The 25,817-nt window shown below is 44.0% G+C and overlaps 1 protein-coding gene and 1 long non-coding RNA gene across 3 annotated transcripts in view; one reads left to right on the top strand and one right to left on the bottom strand.

Annotated features, from left to right (window-relative positions):
- Positions 1-25,817, bottom strand: part of LOC128696680 (vesicle-associated membrane protein 3) — an 81,103-nt gene that overhangs the window by 18,287 nt on the left and 36,999 nt on the right. The window contains exon 1 of one of the 2 annotated variants that reach the window (XM_053788027.2): positions 17,350-17,462. The exons of the other annotated variant lie outside the window; for it this stretch is intronic. The gene's annotated coding sequence lies outside the window, so the exon portion shown is untranslated. Of the gene's footprint in view, positions 1-17,349; positions 17,463-25,817 lie in introns of those variants that run through there. 2 annotated transcript variants of the gene reach the window in all.
- Positions 20,057-24,252, top strand: LOC138854021 (uncharacterized). The gene is made up of 2 exons (XR_011393206.1): positions 20,057-20,302; positions 21,341-24,252. It is a non-coding gene; the product is annotated as an uncharacterized lncRNA (long non-coding RNA).

Here is a 25,817-nt window from a genome sequence, read left to right on the forward strand (position 1 = left end):
AGATGTATTATGCCTTTAAATCTAAAGCCATTTAAACAATGTTCCAGAGCAATATCAGACTTACTCTGTCATGCACTAAGTTACACAATATAACTTATGGCTCCTAATAAAACATGTACCGGGCAGTACAACCTCAATCATTAACAAAACCAACCTGGCAAAAGACACTTCAGAAAGCCACCCCCTGCCATCCCCTGACCCCATGCTATCTGTATTAAAAAACACAAACTCACGTTCCCTTCCATGCTCAAGTTCGTACCTGACGTCGAAAGTCATAAAACCCCTGTCTCAACCAAATGTCACCAGTTCACCCCCCCTACGCCCCCCCCTTTCCTAACGACTTTACACCCATATGCTCCACTACCACACACTTTTATTCCACCTTCCATCCTCCACTAATCTCAAAAAAGAACAAAAATGCCAGTTTAGGGAGAACCAGCCCAATCCAGCTCTAAACTACACCCAACCCTAACATTACACCTACCGATAGATTACGATAACCCAAGGGAAAACTATTTACCCACAACCTCCCATATAGTAGCCTATTTCTGCATACTGTACGATACACACTCGCCGCAAGCGCCCGCACCCTATATTCACCCCCCACCTCCCGCATGCACCAAGACACATACAAAAAATCTGCCACTATATACATCACTGCCCTCCGAATGTCCTTGGAAACCCCTCCCACATCGAAATGCAAAGCCCTCAAAGTCGAAATGTTTCTTCCCCCTCCCGCCACTATACCCAGAACTCTCGCTAACCATGCCCTTACAAAACCCAAGGTTTCACAAAAATATATGGCATGAAAAGCCGTCTCCTCTTCCTCACAATGCAGACAAGTGCCAGCACCTACATAACCCATTCTATATAACACTGACCTTGTAGCTAGAATTCCCATAAAGAATCTATAAACCACTTCACGAACCCTTGGCTTTAATCTGATCTTCCGAAAGTCTTCCCAAATGCCCCTCCAATCATACATTGGGTATGTAGCTACTCCCTGTATCACTGTACCCTGCCTACCTATCCTCCCAAGCCTACTTACCCTTACTTTTTTTGCTTCCCTTACTGCCAACAAATTTCGCACCATATCTTCACACTCCAGTAGTTCCTTTCCCTTCCACCATTTTCGCACATCCTTCATGACCTCTCCCACCCTTCTACCCCTCTCCCCTCCCACCCTCAAGTATCGCTGCTTCACATACACTGCCTTCACTCGTGTGTCCAAAGGTACAAGACCCAGCCCACCCTGCCGCACGCCCATCGTCACCACCTCCTTCCGTAGCCATGGCTTCCCATAACCCCACACATACCTCAAAACCACCCTCTCCAGTTCCTGAATATCACACGACCTCAGGGGATATATTTCTGCCACGCCCCACACTTTACTGTACACAAGTGTATTTACTACCACCACCCTCTGCTGCAATGTTATATCCCCAGCCCTCCACCCGCGCATCCTACCCATCGCTCTACTCACTACTTCTTTGGAATTTATTCTCTGTGCCTCCCCAGCGTCCGCCATATACACAACCCCACATATCTTAATTCTATCCACTACGTTCCACCCATACTGTTCCCCCAAACCCCCCCCCCACCCACGTGCCTACTTCTAATAACTTTGACTTTGCTCCATTAACCCTCATCCCTGTCGCCCCACCAAAAATCTCTATTATACGTCCCACATTCCCCAATCCTATTTCCCCTCCAACCAAAACTGTGGTGTCATCCACATACCCCACAATACCACATCTCCCAGGACCCACCTCTCCCTGTTCCCACACTCCTTCCTCTATAAGCCTATAAAAAGGGTCCTGCATGCATGCAAAGAGGATTTGAGACAAGGGGCAACCCTGTCGCAAACCCATCCCCATCTGCACTGGCAACCCTAACTTCCCATTAACCTGAACCCTGACCGTTGCAGGCGTATACAAAGTAGTCGCCCAGCGCACAATCTCATCACCAAAACCCTGTTTTTTCAAAATACACCACAACATATGTCTATCTACACTGTCATAAGCCTGCTTCCAATCAATCCCCAAGATCCCCCCCCGTTGTCTACCCTCCACAAAATCCTTAATTCTTCCATGCCCCTCACGCATACTTCGACCTGGAATCCCACACTGTCCTCTATGTAGGACTCGGTCAAGCACCTTTTTCATACGGTTACCTAAAACCTTCGCAAAAACTTTATAATCTGCACACATGAGGGAGATCGCCCTAAAAGCACCCAAGGTCTTCCCCCCCCCTCCCTTATAGACCAAAACTACTACCCCCGTGCCCTGCGATTCCCCCAACACTCCCCTTCCCTTCATACAGTTAAACAACCGGACCAGACATTCCTTCATACAATCCCAATGTGTAATATAGAAATCATTAGGAATTCCATCAATGCCCGGCGCTTTTCCCCTACTCAAGCCCATTATCGCCTCCTCCACCTCCTCCTCACTGATCCTACCCTCTATTACCGCCCTCTCCTCCTCCCCTAAAAAACCTCGAATTCCTTCTCCCAGAAACTCTCCCTCCCTCTCTCCACCCTCCCTCTGCTTAAAATTCTCCCTAAACCAATAATCAGCATAATTGCTCATTCCATCGGTGGTACTAAGTACCTGCCCCACCCTATATCCCCCCACCCCTTTACACACCTCTAATCCCATAATCGTGGTCATCTGTTGCCTATTCCTAAATCTCCTCAAAACACATCCTGACGGTTTGTCACCCCATAGAACCTCCTCTAAACCTTCCCTCACACGTATCGCATCAAAACGAGAGTTTTGTATATCCCTCAATCTTCCCCTTAAAACCTCTATTTCTCCATGTCTAGCCCCCCCTCCCCCTTCATAACAATCATTTAGCTGCCCCTCTAAATATTTCTGTAAACCATACCTCCACCTCGCCTCATCCCTTCCTCTATGCTGGTAATAGTCCCTAATCTGCAATTTAGCGTGCTTCTCCCACCATTCCAAAACATCCTCCTCTTCGGTGCGAGCCTCCCATAGTTGCTTCCACCATTCCCTAAAAAAACAACCCCTCCTCCTCTCCCTGGAGTAGCCTCACATTCATTTTCCAATAACCCACATACCTACGAACCATCCCTTCCCATGCCATCTCTGCCAAAACGGCACGATGGTCCGAAAAACCTAAATCTATCGTCATTACACGTTCTACTGTTATATCTCGAGTTATATATATACGATCCAACCTGGCAGCATAACCCCTCCGCAGAAACGTGTGCTCTACTTTCCACCCATCGCCCCTGACTATGTCATAAACCCCTGCATCCCTCAACAAATCCCTCAATACCCCAAGCACACACCCTGCCCCTCTCGGTTCCACATCCTTATTCCTGATTACACAATTCCAATCCCCACCTATTATAGAAACCATTGGTAAACCCCGCATGTAGAAAAGCAAAACCTCCCTTACAAAATTCACCTTAACCCGTATGTTACTATCTGCCGGCATATATATCCCCAGAAAACATACTCTAATCTCGCCCCATATCCCTTCCACCCTCACCACCCTCCCCTCCCCTCCCTCTTCCCACTTGAGCATGTGGAATGGGCTGGACTCCCTCACTGCCACTGCCACCCCACCCTTTAATTTCCCTGAACTACCAACATACATCCTAAAACCGTTCAGCCTCAACTCTCTGCCATACTTGAAATTGTGTTCTTGAATAAAACACACATCAATATTAAAACGCCGCAAAACATCCTCCAACCATACTCGTTTACCGTCAGCTCTAAGGCCATTCACGTTTATCGTTAGACACTTAAAGATTCAGAAAGGGTGGCTTTCCTCTATGTCTCTGTGTCCTGTCTGTTCCACTTTTTGCTGCTTCTGTCTTTTCTCGTACACTCTTTCCCGCCTGTACCCCCTCCCCCCCCTGTACACTACTCCGCCCTTTCTTAATCACTCCTGCCCACGTCTTCGTCCCTGTACGCTGAGCTGGTGTTATAACCTCCTCATCCGACGAGCCTCCAGCCCTCTTTCTAGATGTGCCCTCAATTTCCATATCAGTATTTCCATTGCCCTTGTGCACCTCAGCTTCCACCTGTATCAACTGCAACATGCCAGGCTCTGACCCCAGAGGCTCTGGAATCTGCTCAATCAAGTCCTTCTCAACCGTCAGAATGCTCCTGTCTGTAGCTGGGTTCTCCTCCGCAGGCACGTCCAGGAAAGACTTAATCATCTCCTGTAGGGGCGTAGATAACTCCTGTGGAGCACCGGTCTCTCCCACCCCCACAGGCTGCTGCTCAACTCCCGGGCCCGCTTGCGGGGGAATATCCGAAGCCACTGGTAGTGTCACACAATTCTCCAACACGCCCTCCACTTCGTCCGCCCAATTACCTTTGCCTGCCGCACTCAAATTCTTCGGTAGAGGTTCCGCCTGAGACTCCGTGGCTACTTGCCGCTCCCAAGGCCGCGGCGCTGCTGCTCTACCACATCCGGCCGCCATGTGGTCAAAAGCGCCGCACAGGCGACACGTCTTTCGTTGTCCCGCGTAGGTCACGTACAGCTGTGTCCTAAAATCCTCCAGGACAACATACGATGGAATAGGTCTTCTTAAAGACATCTTGACGGTGTAAGATCCAGCCGGCAACCCTTCATAGATTCCCTCCGTCCATCGAACTAAAGTAATGTCATGCACCTCACCATATCTTTGAAATGTCTCTCTGATATCTACATCGTCTGCCTCGAAAGGAACGTTGCGGATCCTCACCCAGGTGTAGTATTTTGAGGCATCCCGCAGGCGTACCTCCAGACCAGATGATACGGTGATGTTCTTCTCCTGGTACTGAGTCACCGTCCTTTCATATGCCTCCACTGTGCAGAACTTTATGAAGATTCGTGATGATCCATTAAGTGCTATTCCGTGTAAGTCTTCAACATCAATGCCAAACGTGTCCCGTATAATCGTTGGTAATAAAACAGGGGCATTCGTGGGGTATATTGCCCCTTTAACAAGGTCAACACACACGGTGTTGCTCCTCCTGCGGTAGCTGGCAGCCATCTTGGTGAAAACAGGAAGTTGCGCACCAGAGAAAGCAAGAGCTGTTTGCGCAGTGCGTCCACTCAGCCCGAAAGCGAAGAGGACAATGGCATACAGTATGATAGTTGTAACAAAGTATGATAGTAACATGCAGTATGATAGTTGCACTTGATTTTAACCAAGCCGAAGTCTTGTTGCCAACGCTATGCAAACCATTCATTGATTGCAGCCGTTGAGAATAGGCACAATTAAGGTATTTCATGAAAAAGAGACCACACCATTTTTAAAAAATAAAACTGATAAGTTGGTAATTATACATTATAATAATCCCAACCTTCTTCTAAGTAGAATACACCAGCATTGTAAATTTGAAGCCGATCTGGAGAGATTTTCTAAAGACATAGCACGGAAACCAAAATCAGAAATAGTCTATATAAAATTAACCAGGGAGCACCTGAACATGCCAACAGCTGGATAAACCATTCCCTACTTGTAATACACCAGTGATGAAAAAAGAAACTGAAGTGGGTTGGATGATTCTTTCTCAAGCCATAAACGAGAATTTTGGAGGAAGAAGTAAAAAAAAAAATGCAAACCAATAAAAGGTACCCCTAAGTGATACCTAATTACACAAATAACAAAAAAGGCACAATACCGTGACTGGAACGATACACAAATAACCCGCACATAAAAGAGAGAAGCTTACGACGACGTTTCGGTCCGACTTGGACCATTGACAAAGTCACGCTAATTACACCCTAATTACACTAATTACACCCTATATCCCCCTACCTTCAACCTTATCTGACAGCAATAATAATAACAATAACAATAATAATAATATTATATGTATTATCATTATTATTATTAGTTTCTTTTAGTGATGCAAAGGGCATTTCGGTAATAAATTTAACAGTTGTCTATCAGCCGGGCTGTGGCTCGTACGTTGGTTTGCGTGCAGCCAGCAGCAACAGCCTGGTTGATCAGGCTCTGATCCACCAGGAGGCCTGGTCACAGACCGGGCCGCGGGGGCGTTGACCCCCGGAACTCTCTCCAGGTAATCTCCAGGTAATCCAGGTATGTTATCAACAGATTTCTGCTGCCTGACATTATTCCCATGGTTATCAAACGTGACTGACATATATGGTGCATGTTAGTACCATGGAAGGTTAACTTAATTCTTTGCTGGATTAATTATGTTTAAAGCCATTTTTTTGTTTGTGCATGCATTATAACTTTCCCCCCAAAAAACTTCTCGGCTACTTAAAAGTAATTATTTGAATTGTTAAAATTTAACTTGTCCTTTTCCATTCATAAAAGGATACAAACGAAATACCAGAAATCAATAATTATACTTGTCAGGACGAAAATAAATCATGCAGTATGATAGTAATTAGTGACATGGTTCTCAGACTTCAGGTAGATGGAAACTAAACACGTTACCCGGCGTTGACCACCAGATTCCAGAGTTCTAAAGGCATGCAGTTTCTTCAGCAGATCACTACAAACAAGTATTGTACCAATTAAGTGAAAATGGCAAATGTGATACCCATTTACAAAGTGGTAGATAGGTCCTTAGCTTCAAATTATAGGCCAGTCAGCCTAACTTCATTTGAGGGAAAGTCAATGGAATCAGTAACTGTTGATGTAGTTCAAAGCCACCTTGACATAATTTGATTAATGAACCCCAATGGAAATAAGTCACTTTGGCTTTTTTGGGGTTATCCTAGGTAATCTACACATGCTGATATGTATGAAAATTTATATAACTGTATTTATGTGTACCTGTACCTGAATAAACTTACTAATATATCTCAAGACGGTTTTACAAAGGGTTATTCTTTGTTTACGAATTTACTAACTTTTTCACTAAGGTATTCCAAGCATTCTGTTGAATTACAGTCTTCTGTAGTCTACAAATAAAATTATCACAGATGTAAAGCTATATTTCTTAGTAAAACTAAGTGTCAATGGTCCACATCTTGGAACACTCGCGCAGATATATTAAAACAATTATGCAATTAAGTAAGCCTCACTTAGTGTTACACGCCAATGCTGTGAAGCCACACACAACACTCTTCGCATGCAATTATTCAACATATTATCTAGTCGTATGTCATGTCAATGGTATATTAAGTAGAGACCTTTACCTAGTGTCACAGCCTAGGAATGTGACGGATGAGTTTGAATTGCCCTTTTTTTCATATTTTATTTAAAACATAACATTACATGAAAAAAATAAGTAAAAAAAACACATAAATTAACCTACAATAGCTATACAACCCTTCCATTGTCAAGCAGAACACCCCACACTCACAACTACGTGTGGATACATACCCCCCTTCCTCCCATGTACTGTTCCAAATCTCACAGGTGTGTCACCAAAACTGCTGGAGCTACCCAACATGAGTGCACATATACATTAACAAATCAGCATGTACATCCCGAATACTGTATGCGATCATAGACCTCTGACTCAACCTTCACCTTCCCACACTGATGGTGTACATCTGACCACCAGAAATTCATAAAACAGCATGAAATACATATCCCACAGACATAACTTACATCCTGTATTTACACCTACTAGTCCTAAATTTCCCCCTACCCCCCAGGGGAGGGGAACCTCCCCTCTCCCGGCTATTCGCAACAAATAGTCATATATTACAATTATGGCTGTTAACTCATGATTGAAGCACACATTTTTATTTGCCAACAAAGGCCATGTAACCTCATTGCAGGTAATGTTTAAATTTTTAATAACACACTAACGCCAACCACATGTTTTGTACATATGAAATCAATATAACAGAACACATATCATGCCGTACTAATCACACAGAACATATATGTAGCAACATTCTAACAAACAGATTAAGACATTAAGATACATAATGACATTACCCCTTTAAACAATAATGCCGTACATATTAAATACAACAGATAGAGACCAGCATCTCTCTGAGTAATGTTCAACTCTCAGGACACACTCGCCCAAGGCTACCTTGCATTCACGTTTACGACTCCCACAAGCACACACACACACATTACCCCACACATATCCCAGGAGGCAACCCCATTGCAACCCCTGATATCTCCTCCCACATATGCGGCAACCAACACACACCCATGCATCCTCCCTCCCGATTTACAGATCCAATAAAATCCCTAACTTTAGTGTTCTACATCCCTCTGAAAAAGCCTGCACCCACCTCCTCCCATAAATTTCCCCATTACGACACAACGTGCGATAGAACGTAATGCTAAAACCCACCTCCGCACCTCACAAACCCCCCCGCCCCCTCATACCCCACGAAATACAGTATATATATATATATATATATATATATATATATATATATATATATATATATATATATATATATATATATATATATATATATATATATATATATATATATATATATAATCGACCATGATATACTCCAAAGCCCTAGTGACACCCCTCATCCAACCCTCCCACATCAAGACAAAGTGCTGGCAGTACCGACACCCCTTTTCCCCCTACCCTCTGAACCACCCTACTCAACCAACCCCTGACACCCCCCAACCCCTTGCAAAATATACTACATGATACACTGTCTCCTCACCTCCACAGATGCCACACACCCCAGCCTCAACTACCCTTCTATTCCAGAGTACCACTCCCGACGGCAAAATGCCGTGCAGAAAACAATACATTACCTCACGTGCCCTAGGTTTTAACCTCAACTTAGTAAAGCAGCGCCATATATTCCCCCACGCATACATGGGAAAAATCCCCTCCACTGGGGCAACAACCCTCCCCACGAGCAACCTACACAAAACACCTATCCTAACTTTCCCCAGTTCCCTAGCCAACACCAAAACATGCAATACAGTCTCACACTCCTGCAACTCCACTCCACCATACAAATGTCTCAGCCTGTCATGTATCTTATCCAGCCGTCCCCCACACACTCCCTCATGCAACACCTCCCTCTTGATAAAAGCACATTTAACTCTCCGTTTCAGGTCCAGCAACCCCAACCCTCCCTGACGCACTGGTAACGTTACTACCTCCCTCCTAAGCCAATCACAACCTGAACCCCACAAGAATTTGAACACCCATCTAAGAATGCCTGAAATCGCCGTCCCTGTTAATGGGAACATGGCCGCCACATACCACACCTTACTATACAATAAAACATTAATTATAATAGCTCTTTGCACGAGGGTCATGTGATATGGTCTCAATGCCCCAGGCGACCCTGGATCCTTTCCATCAACCTATTTGAGTTTTCCTCTCGTGTGGCACCCAGGTCATCCTCATAGATGGTACCACATTTTCAAAAACCCTGCCTGCTGCTGCACGATGTTACATCCCCACTCGACCCTCCCCACCCAAGCCCCCAACCCCATGATCACTGACTTCTCCATATTCACTTTCATACCAGTAGCACCTCCGAACAATTGCACAGCATCCTCTAAAGCCCCCAGCAACATCCCCTCCTGTACCATGACAGTTGTGTCGTCAACATATCTGACCAAACCAGGCCAAATCCTCCCTACCCCTCTCAGTAGTACCAGTTCCTAGTAACCAGTTACCAGTAACCAGTTCCCAGTGTAGTGACTCACTACCAACCGTCTATGTGAATCACTTGTTATTCACTGTTACAGTTGACCTAGCATAATTTGAAGACCGCTCACCCTCTGAGGCACTGGGGAGGCAGTTCAAGTAGAGACGTTAGACGGGCAGCAGGTCAGTCTTGGAGCTCCCCATATTTTCCCTCCAATATATGTACTTAACAGCCTATGTGAGTGTTCTTACCCAATCCACATTTTGAACCCCCCACATGACACCCCTACCCCACCTATGCACACACATTGCTCCACCATTCGATAAAAGGGGTCCTGTACACACGCAAACAATAGATGAGACATTGGACACCCCTGCTTAAGACCCCTGCCCATGATAACCGCCTCCCCCAAACATCCATTGATCTGCACCCTCGCCCTGGCACCCCTGTACAATGCTTCAATCCACCCCACAATTTCTTCACCAAAACCCTGTCTACTGAGTATAGCTCCCAATGCTCCTCTTTCCACTTTGTCATATGCACCCTGCCAATCCAATACCAACAATGCTGCCCCTTGCCCCCCTCTTGATTCCATGAATCCCTTAATATCCCATGCCCCACAACCACAGACCTCCCTGGCAACCCAAACTGATTTTTAGATAACACCCTCCCCACTACACACTTAAACCTATTTCCCAATATCTTCACAAACAACTTATAATCTGCGCATAGCAACAAGATGGCTCGGTAGTCCTGAAGGGTGTGCTGCTGCTTTGCCTTCAGGACCAACACCGCCACTGCAGTTGCCTGCTTCTCTTCCAACTCGCCCGTCTCCTTCATCGAATTCAATAACCTTACCAAAAAAACCCTTATCAGCTCCCAATGCTGTAGATAAAACTCACACGGGAGACCATCGATGCCTGGAGCTTTACTCTTATGCATTTCACTTAATGCCTTCCATATTTCCTCCTTCATAATTACCCCCCAATACCTCCCTATCACTCCTTCCCAAATTGCATGACACACACGCACACACCTGCTCTAAAACCTCCCCCAACACCCCACTAATTTTCCAATACTCCTCATACCATTTATCCACACATATCTTTCGTGGCCCGTAACACCTGACCCTCCTGATAACCTCCCACCAACGCATGGACCTCCAAGCATAGAATAGCAGTGGCCTGTTGCCACTGCTTCTGTCTGTGCAATACATACGCCGATGGCCTGTCCCCCCATAACACCTCCTCCACCCCCGCCTGCACCCACACCGCTTCAAACCTCTCATCCTGTATCTCATGTAGTCTCCCCTTTACTTCGTCAATCTCCTCCATAGGATAAGTACCCGCCACTGCCCCCCTCTTAAAACAACCCCTTAACCTGTCCTCCAAATAGTTGGTAAGACCATACTTCATGTGATTTATCCATTTCCCTTCCTACACATAACATTGCCTAATTCTTTCCTTAGCCACACAGTCCCACCATTTCACCACATCCCCCACCCCCTTCTCTTCCACACTGAGCCTTTCCCACAGTGCAGTAAACCCCTCCTCATCACTTAGCACACTTATGTTCAACTTCCAATAACTCCTATACCTTCCTGCAAGTGACTCCTACCCCACCTCTGCCACTACCGCCCGATGATCCGAAGAAGCTACCTCCATAGTCTGTAAAGATTCAACTAAAACCCCTTGTGAGAGATACAATCTGTCTAACCTGGCTGCGTAGCCATGCCGTACAAACATGTGCTCCACCTCCCACGACCCCTCCCCAAACACATCCCTTAAATGTATATCACTCAAAAGGTCATGTAAGACCTTCGACACATACCCCACCCCCTTTGGTTCCATGTCTGCTCTCCTGATAATGCAGTTCCAGTCCCCACCTACTAATGCCATGGATGATAATGCTCACAAGAAAAACACTAGATCCTCACACACAAAATCCGTCTTCACACACACATCATTTTCTGTGGGAGCATACACAATGACCAAAGACACCCTCTCACCCATCCACATGCAAAACCCTCCCCCTCACTTCTCAGCAAAACAAACGGGCTCGCCTCCCAGATCAAGATACCCACACCTCCTTTTAAATGAGCAGATGGCAGTGTCACCACCTGATATCCTTCCACCTCCAACACTCTACCCTTCTTAAAATTGTGTTCTTGTAGAAACATGACATTCACCTTAGATTTATACAAAAACCTCCTAAACCATTCTCTTTTCACTCCATTACACAATCCATTAACATTCACTGTCATACACCTGAGGCCGGTTAAAGTTTCCATCCCTGCCTCTTCTCTCCACTCTTCCCAGGTCCACCAGAACTTGGGGCACCACCTGTCACCCTCACACCACCTTCCCTCCCTCCCCCCTTCTTATGGTGCTGTCTGTCATGGCCACCACTACAATCCCCATCCACCCAGGACTTCTTCTCAGGCCGCAGCGCCGGTGTCAGGACATCATCTGAATCTGATGCCATGGCCTGCTTACTCATGACAATCTCTTCCTCCATGTCATTGTCCAGGGAGGCAGCACACTGGACCTCTACCTCCACTGTGCGTTGTGCCACAGAACACAGTGATGTCTCATACATGCTGTTAGGTTCATTTTCCCCAAGGTGCTCTGCACCATCCACCTGCTCAGGTACATCCACCTCCTCAGGCAGTGACAATGTCTGCAACACCTCAACTAGCTCCTCCTCAATCGCCAGCACTTCCTCCTGTACCTTCTCGTCACTTGCAGCAGGTAAAGTCTCGGGGCCCGTTAACTGTGCAAAGGCCTCACCCTCACCTGAAGCCACCAGCGTCTTTTCCACTATCTCACTCCATAGATGACCATGCCCTCCATCACTCCTTTGTGTCCCAACGGCCACCTCCCTCACAGAAACAGATGCATCCGCTGCCGGGCCATGATCCTGTTGCCACTTCCCACACACTGCTGCCATGTGATCATAATCTCCACATAAGCGGCATGTGTGCCTCTGCCCTGTGTAGGACACCATGACCTGTCTTATAATCCACCAGGTATACGTAGGATGGTATGGGTGCCGCAAAGTCATTTTCAGGGTAAAGGTGCCTTCTGGCAGACCCGCGTAAGCCCATGACACCCACTTACCGTGCTGGGCCATATGAACAGTCCCATATGCTTCAAATACTCTTCTGATGTCTGCTTCATCCACCTTAAAAGGGACGTTGCGGAGCTTAATCCATGTAAAATGACAAGAAACGTCAATCATCCTTACATGAACAGCCAGTGTAACATCAACACTGACGTCCTGAAAACGAGTTGCGAACGACTCATAGACTGTTGATGATAGCAATTTCACAAAAATTCTGTGCGCTTCATTTAACGCAACTCCATATAACTCTCCATCCTGAATGCCATACGTCTCACAGATGATTTTAGGCAGTAATACTTGTGCTGAAGCAGGTGATATAGCCCCACAGAGAAGCTCAATCCCCACTGTGTTGATCCGGCATCTAAAACTGAGCACCATATTGACTAATGCTAGCTCCCCTGGTGTGACAGCAGAGGGGTGCAAAGCACTACCTCACTCCACCGCAGCCAGGCAGCGAATTGTTTTGCCGTTAAGTCAGTCACCCTGACCTGTGGGAGTTCATGCCTAGGCACCACCTGTGGGCATGGTGGCTACAGTGTAGGCATCAGTGATGACAGACGTGTTGGCAGACGACACACCATTTCTACTCCATAAACCCGGCAGAGCAGTCATGTATTACTCTAGAGAGCTTCGCTCACATTGTGCTTTTCAATTATATTCATGTTTATTATTTTTGATGCTTGCCTTTCTCTTCTGCAATTTTAATTTTTTTTCATTTATTTTTACTTTTGCATTATTTTTATAAGCCTAGTACTATTAAACACTTAATAAATGGTAGTGTAAACATGTTTTAGATTTTTATATGCACAGGCAAGTAGAAAAAAAAAAAAAAGGTTGTGATTCGCTTTAAGGCGATATTAGCTTTACGCAGCAGTGTGGAACCTAACTCACCGTATTAGTAAGGTTATGCCTTAATTACTCGAACTCATCCACATGTAATGAACAGTCAGTAGAGTTACTTTATTTCCAGCTTTTATTCTTTATTTGATTTTGATGTTTAGCATACGTTTGGATCTGGTTCTTATAACTGATTTTCTCCAATTTTATAGTGCCTGATGATGGAGTGAGTTAACTCCAAAGCTAGTCATTAATAGATGTGTCAAATACCAGTTGCTGGTTACTGAATAGGCATACCTGGAGTTTACCTGCAGAGAGTTCTGGGGGTCAACGCCCCCGCGGCCCGGTCTGTGACCAGGCCTCCATATATATATATATATATATATATATATATATATATATATATATATATATATATATATATATATATATATATATATATATATATATATATATATACATACATACATATATATAACAACCACTGTGAAAGGATAGTGAAAGTCTAAGCGCTTTCATGACTTCTCACATTATCATAGTTCCTTGATAATGTGAGAAGTCACGAAACGCTTGGAATTTCACCATCCTTTCACTGGTTGTTTTGCATATATATATATATATATATATATATATATATATATATATATATATATATATATATATATATATATATGCACAACTTGCTACTTTTTGGCAATGTCTGCTTAGCTGTGCTGGAAAGAAGGGGAAAGAGGCTAGCCTCAATGATAATTAAATCCTTAAGAGATTTTCCTAGAGTTGATAACCTCATTCGCCTTCCCCGTCAACACCAAAAAGGGAGAGGCAGAACCCCCATTCTACTGACAGTGAAAAAGTCAGAGTCCAGGTGAGCAAGAAAATTGAAGAGGGCAACACAGTGGGGGCAATCAGAATTATTACCAGTGAAGATACAGTTGCTCCCAGGGATGCTGACACGGCTGAAGCACTTAGAGGAAAGCACCCTGCCAGGGAAACCAGTGGCACCAACAGTTCCAACACCTCTGTCCCCACTATGGACCCATTGATTGTGGAAGACTCAGACATTTACAAAGCAATAATGTCGTTCCCATCTGGCTCTGCTGGGGGTTACACTGGAATAAGGCCACAACATTTAAAGGAAATGGTTATTCCAGTTATTGGGGAAATTGCAGAGACACTGCTTTCAGAGATCACAAGGTTCATCAACAATTCCTTGGCTGGTCTGATTCCTGATGAAATTAGACCTTTCTTTTTTGGTGCAACACTTTGTGCACTTAAAAAGAAGGATGGAGGAATTCGACCAATTGCAGTAGGCAACACGTTACGCCGCCTCGTATCCAAAGCTGCTGTGCGAAGTATTCGTGCACAGGCAGCCATGATGCTTCAACCAAACCAGCTTGGCTTTGGGGTCTCTCAAGGAAGTGAAACAGCCGTTCATGCAACAAGGGCGTATATCAACAACCTGCCTGAGGACAATGCAGTGGTAAAATTAGATTTCAAGAATGCATTCAATCTCCTGAAAAGAGACGTTGTATTAGCAGCAGTACAAGAACATTTCCCTGGTCTCTTCCCTTTTGTTTCAGCTGGGTATAGCAAGGAATCAATGCTTCTCTTTGGAGAGCATGAAATCACATCATCGGAGGGTGTCCAACAAGGAGATCCTCTTGCACCATTTCTCTTCTGTATAGCAGTTAGGGAAATCACAGTCAGACTGACCAGCGAGCTAAACATCTGGTTCCTAGATGATGGCACACTAGCAGGTACAAAGGAGTCCCTCCTACATGACCTTACACAGGTAATGACACGGGGACAGGAAACGGGTCTCGTCCTGAATCCATCCAAATGTGAAATCATCTCAATCAGTCAACAAGTGATAAATGCAGTGAGATCAAAACTACCAGGAGCAGCAGTCATTGCCCCCACAAATAGTGTCTTGCTAGGAGCACCTCGGGGAAGCAATGCCATTGACACAATTCTCAGGAAGAAATTGGAAGAGTTAAGGAGAATGGAACAACGAATAGGCAATCTGGACACCCACGATGCCTTGTACCTTCTCACAAAGTGCTTGAGTCTGCCCAGGTTGACATATTTCCTAAGATGTGCACCTTCATATGATAACCCTATAGTGCACGAATATGACAGTATTCTGAGGCAGATTTTTACGAAAGTACTTAACCTTACTCTAGAAGACGGGCAGTGGAACCAAGCTACACTTCCAGTCAGACTAGGAGGCATTGGTGTCCGCAAGTCATCACAGATTGCGTTACCTGCTTTTCTGTCCTCGTGTATTGCATCCAGAGAGCTTGTAGCAGCGATTCTCCCTGAACATCTTAGGGACAAGATTGGAGTCCAGAACCAAAAATTCATTGACGGAGCAATGATCTGGGATAATCTAACGGGCTCTGAAACCAGACCTGCTCCCCCCAACAACTACAAACAATCGCACTGGGATGGTCCAATAGTGGAAAATATAGCCTCAACAATGCTTCAGAGTGTGTCAGGGAAGGATGGAGCCCGCCTCCTGGCAGTGAGAGCCCCTCATGCTGGGGACTTTCTGTTGGCTGTTCCCAACTCCAGCCTTGGCACACGCCTCGACCCACAGACCATCCGCATCGGTGTTGCCCTTCGACTTGCCGCCCCTATTCTCGCCGAACACAGGTGTATTTGTGGCAGTGAAGCAGCAGACCGATTCGGGTACCATGGTCTTGTGTGCCGTAAATCCGAGGGAAAGATTGCAAGACATGAGGAGGTTAATAACATTATCAAGAGGAGCCTCACAACAGCTGGATGCCCAGCAGTAAGGGAGCCACCCCAACTATGCAGATCTGATGGCAGCCAGAAGCGTCCAGATGGTATCACCCTTCAAGCCTGGACAGATGGGAAGCAGGTGGTGTGGGACTATACATGTGCATCTACCTTGGCTGATACCTATCTCCAATACACCAAGGAGGAAGGAGGGGCAGCTGCCAGCTTCAGGGAGTCCCAAAAGTCTAGAAAATATGAAGAACTTGCCCATCATTATATGTTTGTTCCCATAGGCTCAGAGACCCTTGGCTCACGGGGAAAGAGTGCATCTAAATTCCTTAAGGAGCTGGGGAAAAAGACTCATCAGGGTAACTAGGGATCCCAGGGCAGCTAGTTTTCTGTTCCAGCGGCTCAGTGCGGCTGTTCAAAGGGGCAATGCCTGCTGTATTTTGGGCACACGCCCCAGCTCTGAGGAGCTGGATGAGATTTTCGCCTTATAATCGGTGATACACACGTAACAACATGTACCTTATATGCCACCTTTATATCAACAATGTATCTCTTAAATCTTCTGTACCATATTATGTAATAAAATATTCCTATTGGTAAAAAAAATATATATCAAAAGATGGGGTGGTAGGGGAAGTGGAATATTCAAACGGCTTCAGGAAGAAATCCAAATATTTTTTCTCGAAGCCTTTTTAGCCACTTCACCGAGGCTATGGGTTCCACAGTTTATACCAGAGGTGAACCCCATCATATATATATATATATATATATATATATATATATATATATATATATATATATATATATATATATATATATATATATATATATATATATATATACAGTAGTATATATATCGATGGCACTAATATGATACTCATATTAGAGTTTGTGCAACAAATCAAAACAATGTAAATATTTCACTTAGAGCAAGTGCGTGTTGACGATTACTGATATAGTGTGTGCCAACCTATTATGCTCTGCTGCCCTTCATAGTAAAAGCATCTTAATTTTATAGCATTATAAGTGTTTTAACGGTACATCCATGCCATGATAGAGCAAACGAATGGGTTGAAATACCTTGGAGTAATTAGCAGAGAAGCCAGAAAGTACTGCGGAGCAAAGCTTGCACCTACACCAGTTCAGTTACTATCAGATGTCCTGCCTGCGAATCTGACAATGGTTCTCTTCATCTTGGTCGAGTTGCTGCCTCACATATTATCCATTTATGGACAATCTTCGAGCCTATGTTTACTCACAGAAAAAACTTGAACACACTGATAAGGATGTCTAACTATATTCTTACACTTAATTTCTATAATTTACTTCCTAATACGTTAACTGCACTGATTTTGTAGCGAATTAAGGAAATTCTAGTAATTTTACAAGTCTGTCTACGTAAATATACTAACGCGAAAACTCATTAAAGCTCGATTAATGCAGAAAGGAGGGGAGATTTGCGACCTAATGTCTGCCCCGTTTTAACACACTCTAGACACAGTATCTCTCAGGTGGCTATGGCAATAGAGATACCGAGTTTCCGATAAGACTACCAACACCGATAACAACAAAATATCCAACATGGCAGCTATAATCATATGCTACTCATGGAAAAACACTCACGTCATAAAAGGGTCTTGAGGCAAGATAGCGTTAAACTTCCGTCAGAGAGTTTCGACCCTCAGGCAACCTTCAGCACCACAGTCATCATCACAAGCATTATTCTTCAGCACCACAAACATCACAACAGTACAATGACTTTTTTTATACTCGGGAAAACCAGCCTTCACCACTATTTCCACTGAAAACTTTTAATTATTAATAACACTAATAGATACACCTGTTAATCGTAGCTAGGTACTCTCCCTTGTCTGACAAATCTTAGGTAGACACTGTTATCTGTTGCTCTAACCTCGTAAACTATCACATAGATTAGGATAGCAACACAATACAGCTGTATCTGATTTTGACAACTATCCTCATACTCTTTAAGTCTGTTATATGAGGTTCAGTAAATAAACTTACTTGACGTAACCAATGTATTTCGTATAAGGTACATTATTTTACTTATTCCATTTAATTTTTAATTTACGTTAGGCTATAGTTGTTTAGTCTTGGTATGTTGTGTGTACACACCCACCTAACTTAACCCAGTGTTTACAAGTTAACAACTGTCTTGTATATGATATTTATGGGGGAGCGCTAAACCCGTAGGGATTATACAGCGCCTGGTGGGGGGGGGGCGCTGGAAGGTATTCAGGCTCAGTTCAGGGAACTGGAGCACAGATCCAATTCCCTAGATCAAGAGCCCGTCACCAGCGGGTTATTTGTGTATGTCACCTTCAGAGGACGTCAAAGACCTGGGAGTGATCATGTCGGAGGATCTCACCTTCAAGGACCATAACATTGTATCAATCGCATCTGCTAGAAAAATGACAGGATGGATAATGAGAACCTTCAAAACTAGGGAGGCCAAGCCCATGATGACACTCTTCAGGTCACTTGTTTTATCTAGGCTGGAATATTGCTGCACACTAACAGCACCTTTCAAGGCAGATGAAATTGCTGACCTAGAAAATGTACAGAGAACCTTCACGGCGCGCATAACAGATAAAACACCTCAATTACTGGGAGCGCTTCAGGTTCCTAAACCTGTATTCCCTGGAACGCAGGCGGGAGAGATACATGATTATATACACCTGGAAAATCCTAGAGGGACTAGTACCGAACTTGCACACGAAAATCTCTCACTACGAAAGCAAAAGACTTGGCAGACGATGCAACATCCCCCCAATGAAAAGCAGGGGTGTCACTAGCACGTTAAGAGACCATACAATAAGTGTCAGGGGCCCGAGACTGCTCAACTGCCTCCCAGCATACATAAGGGGGATTACCAACAGACCACTGGCAGTCTTCAAGCTGGCACTGGACAAGCACCTAAAGTCGGTTCCTGATCAGCCGGGCTGTGGCTCGTACGTTGGTTTGCGTGCAGCCAGCAGCAACAGCCTGGTTGATCAGGCTCTGATCCACCAGGAGGCCTGGTCACAGACCGGGCCGCGGGGGCGTTGACCCCCGAAACTCTCTCCAGGTAATAGGAGAATGAAACTTATGACGACGTTTCGGTCTGACTTGGACCATTAACTAGTCACACAGGGCTAGTTAATTGTCCAAGTCGGACCGAAACGTCGAGATCAGTTTCATCCTCATGCAATCGTGTCATTATGATTTTTTGAGTCATAAGTGCAAGTTATTTGTGTACAGTCCCAGTCACGGTACTGTGCCTTTTTATTCAACAGGACATAACTTATGGCTCTCATATACAGCTGCAGGACTGCAGTTACTTCGACAGTTTAAAATATAGTTATGAGAATGACACACTAATTAATGCATTTTGAAAATCGAATTTTAATGCATTCAAGATTAAAATAATAATAAAACCAAATACAATGACACTTGGTGAATGTAAATCTTCACCGCTGATATTTAACTGTACGTATTACAAAATTATGCAGCACTGTCTTATTCCTTTTGTGTGTACTGAAGTAGATGGGGCTGAGCTTATGGGATACGGGGGATAGCTTCCTCGGATCGCGCAGAGACCGACATAATCTTGCAATATATGCCATATTTAGCCATGCGTAGTTTATTGCCCTCTAAATAAGCAGAGTTTACCAAACACGTTAATAAACTGAAAACAAAGCATTGTGTAACCTATATCAGTTATTGCTAAACGTCTCGGTTTATGTCAACTATTGCAAAGTTTACATTGCATCAGAGTTCACTCGAGTCCTTACTCCTTAAGCCAGCGCAGTTAACTCTCAATCTCTGGATAACACGAAGCACATTTCTGGCTATCTTCAGAGGGTTTTGCAAATCTGTAATTGAAGTGCAATTCCTTGAGGAGTATCTTGAACAACTACCAGAAACTCGTCCACAATGGAAATCATGAGAATTGTGGTGGCAATTGTACTAGTAGTTCTTGCAGGAATGGTGGCATCCGTCTGCGACCCATCTGATGTCCGCGTTCAACAAGGTTATTCTTATTTTCTTTATGGTATTACACAAATAACCCGCACATAGGAGAAAGACACTTATGACGACGTGTCGGTGCGACTTGGACCATTGACTAGTCACAGCGTGTGACTAGTCAATGGATATCTATGTGTAGACATTTTGCCATCCAGTGGCTTTAAAATCAGTACAGTTCAAGGGCATAATGTGAAGACTAGAGCTATATACAAAAGACAAGGTAATCAGTCCCTGAGCCTTTTAGTTGATAATGAACACAAAGCCGAAGGTTGTGTACACATACCCAAACGTTGTGTGCACATAGCCTAAGGTTGTGTACACATACCCAAACGTTGTGTGCACATAGCTAAGGATTGTGCACATAGCCAAGAATTATGTGGACACAGCCCTTGGCTATGTGCACCAAGGGTTGTGTACAATTAAGGGTTCATTACACATAGCCAAGAGTTATATACACAAAATAACGCATAAGAAAGGGCAGCATCAAAATTTCATATTTTAATAAAATTTGAATAGCGATATCTGTGCGTTTCCGGCAAAATAGCTACTGAATGAGTGTTGGTGAATGTTTCCTTCCTTGAGTCACCCTACCGAGGTCAGGAACGGCTAAGTTTTTTAGAAATTCATCACGATAAGTTTTTCCATGTAGAAAATTTACGAAATAAATAAACTGCCACATGCCATATCAAAAATTTTGCTTCCGTTTTATGATGGTGCATTGATACCTATAAAGGGGTACTTGATCCAAGGATGTGGAGCTGCCTCTTCCTCCACGGCTCAAACCTAATTGCATCCCATTTCCCATTTTTTTAGGAAATTTTCTATTTTCCACCGGAATTAAGATTTTTAAACTAAAAAACATTAAGACTAAAAGTGCCTAATTTTGTGGATTTTAATGCCCTACAGATTACGCAATTTTCCTTGAGTACACTACTGCTACTAATACATTTATGAACTGGGATCCACACAAAAAATTAAAAGGCCTTTATTTTATTAAGTTATTATACTGGACATTAGGGGTTAATGTTAGTGTTCCCTGCAGATCCGGGCTGCCTGCCACTGAAGGAAGACTTGCGTCCAGACTGCTACTACGATATCTTTGACCCTGACTCCAACGGATGCCTTACCTGCAAGTGCTTCTAACTGTCTACCACCACCGGGAGCTTCAGATGTTTCGCCTACAAGTACTTCTAACACCACCACCGAGAGCTTCAGATGTTTCGCCTACAAGTACCTCTAACACCACCAGGAGCTTCAGATGTTTCGCCTACAAGTACTTCTAACACCACCACCAGGAGCTTTAGATGTTTCGCCTACAAGTACTTCTAACACCACCACCAGGAGCTTCAGATGTTTCGCCTACAAGTGCTTCTAACACCAACATTACCCTAGCCAATACCAATAGCCTCCTAGCATCTCATGCTTGCCTCTAGAGGTTGCTAGCACATAATATTAACACCACCGTTAACAAAGTTTGGGACCTGGTATTATTGCGCCATCACTTAGTCTTGTGGAACAAAGGAGAGAACATTTCGAAATGTTGCCGTTTATAGAATTTTCACCTCACTGCATTACAGTGTATTATCTGTCCCGATAATATTTATACATGATCTCGTCATCTAGGATGTAGAGGATTCCAGTGGAAGTATATAAGCCAGAAATAATATGAATTAAATCTTCCTCGTGGCCCCGTGGCCTGGTGGCTAAAGCTCTCGCTTTACACGGCGAGTGTCTGGGTTCGATTCCCAGTGAGGGTAGAAACTTCGGACGTGTTCCTTTACACGGGTTGTCTATGTTCCGAATCATTATTAAAATGGGTACTTGGGAGTTAGTCGACTGGTGTGGGTCGCATCCTGGGATAAAATTGACCTAATTTGCCCGAAATGATCTGCATAGCAAGGGGGCTTTCTATATACTATTAATATGTCATTGATGTCAGCTAGGCCTGTATACCTTGCACAGGTACTTGTAGTAAATAAAGATATTATTATTGTTCATATACTACCACGTGAAATTATCCAGCTGCCCATATACAGTAATAAGTAGATATATGCCTGGCATATATTTACATATTACCGAATAAAACACTGTGCAACACTTGGGTATCTTCACTGTGGAAATGTTTCCTCAATAAAGATACCCAAGTGTTGAATAAGTCACTTATTCATCAGTGTCGGTTTTCTAAACAATTTATATATTAACTACATGTTACTGTCTGGTTTGTATCTACATGTTACTGTCTGGCTTGTAACTACATGTTACTGTCTGGTTTGTAACTACATGTTACTGTCTGGTTTGTATCTACATGTTACTGTCTGGCTTGTAACTACATGTTACTGTCTGGTTTGTATCTACATGTTACTGTCTGGTTTGTATCTACATGTTACTGTCTGGCTTGTATCTACATGTTACTGTCTGGACTGTATCTATGTTACAGCAGCGGTCAGCTGACAGTCTCAAGAACATGTCACAATGTTTTACTGTGCAGTTTTAGTATATGAAGAGAAGAATGAATTGCATAGAGCTGTGAATATGAATGCGATGACCAGAAGTGACATTATTTTGTAAAACTACTATGAAGGTCTGCATACTGCTGCATAATTAACACTTTTGGCAGATTTTTATACAAATGTTTAAACTGGGGCAAACTATCGTTCAACCAACTAGATACTTAAACTCCAATGTTCATAATTTGATACTAAGTGATCAAAGCACTGGGCTTACAATCGAGAAGACATGGGATTGATTCCTGGGTAAATCAAGACAGAGACAAATCTAACACCTGCTACCCTCTGTTCACCTAGCAGTAAATAGGTACCTATCAGTTAGTCAACTGCTGCAAGATGCATCATCGGTGGAACGGGAGTGGCCTATACCGTAGCTTTTTGCCTGTACAAAAAAATGAACTTGTAACAAAATTAGCTATTGTTTCTCCATATTTTAACTGGCATCTCTTCTTAGTGAATTGTCTCCTGGATAGAGTAGGGGTGTTACAGTGAGAGTCCGGATGTGTTGGATCGCTGTAGCAATAGATACCACTGCTGATAATGAGGACGACGACGTAACTTTACATATTTTACAGTTAATTTCAGAAACCAGTCCTGTCTAAGGTATACTGGTACCATGTAGGATGTGACCCACGACAGTCAGCTAACACATACTTACTTCTAGGTGAAGAGGCAGCAGTACCTTGCCCAGGTTCCCATTTAATACCATGTGAACATAGGTAACAAGTGTAGGGAGAACTGCTGATACGTCTTTCTCTGCCAGGGGATCTAACCCTAGAATTTTGTTTGAGTCGAACTCTCTGCTTATAACAGAAAGGTCCTGGGTTAGATCCTCTGGTAGGGCATGACCTTTGTGGGTGCTCTGTAGAGTTTGTGGCAGTTTCTGTCGACACTGGCAGTTTCCGTCAAGAGAGTCTTATTGCAGGCCAAATTCGGGTCCAGGAGGAAATTCTACAACTCTTAGAATCTGGAGGCCAAAGGAAGCCTATAGTCAAAACTGTTGACTCCCTTAATGTTGGTCGACACCCTGGACACTAAAGTTTTGAAGTTACTGATGAATCAGTCCGGATCAGCTGAAATCCAGTAGGTCATCTACAATTCTCAGGATCAGGATCAGGAGGACTCACAGGCAAGGACCCACGGGGGGCGAGGGGCAAGTGGGGACAGTGCGAAGAATAGATGGTGAGAGGAATGTCTTGAGTCGAAGAGAGAAGAGTCAGGACTAGACCCAACTGCTAAGCCTGGATAAACAATAACGAAGACGACATAGAAGACAGCAGGAACTCTGCAGGCGCTGACTGCAACTTGCTGGATGGAAGATTGCTGCATCTTGATGTTGATTGGAGGCTGGCAGAAGCTGGAGGCGTGGTCAAGGGAGGCTAGCTTCCTGATTGGTCAGGTGTCGTTAAAGTGTGAGTCTTTTTTTTTTTTTTTTTTATATTTTATTTAGAACAATACAATACAAGAGATAGATAAAGACAAAAACAGGTCTTACACAGAATAAATCATTAACAACCACACAAACATGAACTTGAGATAACACAAATATCCCTCCTCACCCATACATGAAAACCCCTACACCTATGATAACCAATAAACGACTAATTCCAATTGCATTGTTATATGATTAACAAAACACACCATAATATGCATATATTGTCACTTTGTAAATTATAAAGTAGGACACCTTATACGTTAAATACAATTAACGTAATGTATTGAGAATAAGGTAAAAACAATATGTTCATCAAACACAGAATATATTAATAAACAAGGATCCAACACACTGACCCCTCTACAAGCATCTAAACATGCATATGAATAACATACATAGAACAATGTCCCACTGCAAAATCAAACACATATATAGAGTAGACTCGTCACAAACCATGAATACACAACATACGCCCAAGTTCATACACATTCACCCTCTCATACCAGGAGGCGACCCCGTTTTCACCCCTGACAGCCCATCAACATAACACATTGTACCATCCCTACCCTGCCCCACCCACCTAATTTACAAATTTAATAAAACCTCTAATGTAAGGTCTCGATATCCCTCAGAGAAATCCCGCTCCCACCTCCTCCCATAAAGTTCTCTATTACGGCACAACGTTTTATAAAACGTAACAGCCAATACCCTCCTCTTCACCTCACTTACCTCTTTCCCCCTCATTCCCCACATAATGTAGACATAATCTACCATAATGTACCCCACAGCCCTAATAATACTATCATCCATACCCCCCACATCAAGACTCAATGCCCGCAGAACAGAGAGGTATTGACCACTTATCTTATGCAACACCCTGCTCAACCAACCCCTGACGCTCCCCAACCCCTCACAAAAATATACTACATGGAATGCAGAATCCTCCCCGCCACATATTCCACATACCCCCCCCTCAACCACCCGTCTAGCTCGTAAGACCACTCCCGATGGTAAAATCCCATGCAAAAACCGATACATCACGTCACGTCCACGGGGTTGTAACCTTAACCTACCAAACCTTCTCCATATACATCCCCAGTCATACATGGGGAAAATCCCCTCCACCGGAGCCACAACCCTTTCCGCCGACATCCTACACAGCCTACTTATTTTTACCTTACCCAGATCCCTTACCATCACCACTGCCCTCAAAATAGTTTCACACTCCCTCAACTCCGTCCCAGAAAACATGCGTTTCAATTTATTGTGTACCTTAACCAACCCCCCCCCCACTCACACCCTCCCTCATCACCTCCCTTTTAATGAAGATACATTTAACCCTCCTCTTTAAGTTCATTAAACCCAACCCCCCCTGACGCACAGGTAACATTACTACATCCCTTCTAAGCCAGTCACAACCTGAACCCCACAAAAATTTAAAAACCCCTCTAAGTATAGTTGCAATTGCCGTCCCCGTTAAAGGGAACACGGCAGCCACATGCCAAACCTTGCTATACAATAAAACGTTAATTACAATGGCACGCTGCACAAGGGTCAAATGATAAGGCCGCAATGCT

The sequence above is a fragment of the Cherax quadricarinatus genome, chromosome 46, assembly GCF_038502225.1.
Source record: "Cherax quadricarinatus isolate ZL_2023a chromosome 46, ASM3850222v1, whole genome shotgun sequence".
Classification (NCBI taxonomy): domain Eukaryota; kingdom Metazoa; phylum Arthropoda; class Malacostraca; order Decapoda; family Parastacidae; genus Cherax; species Cherax quadricarinatus.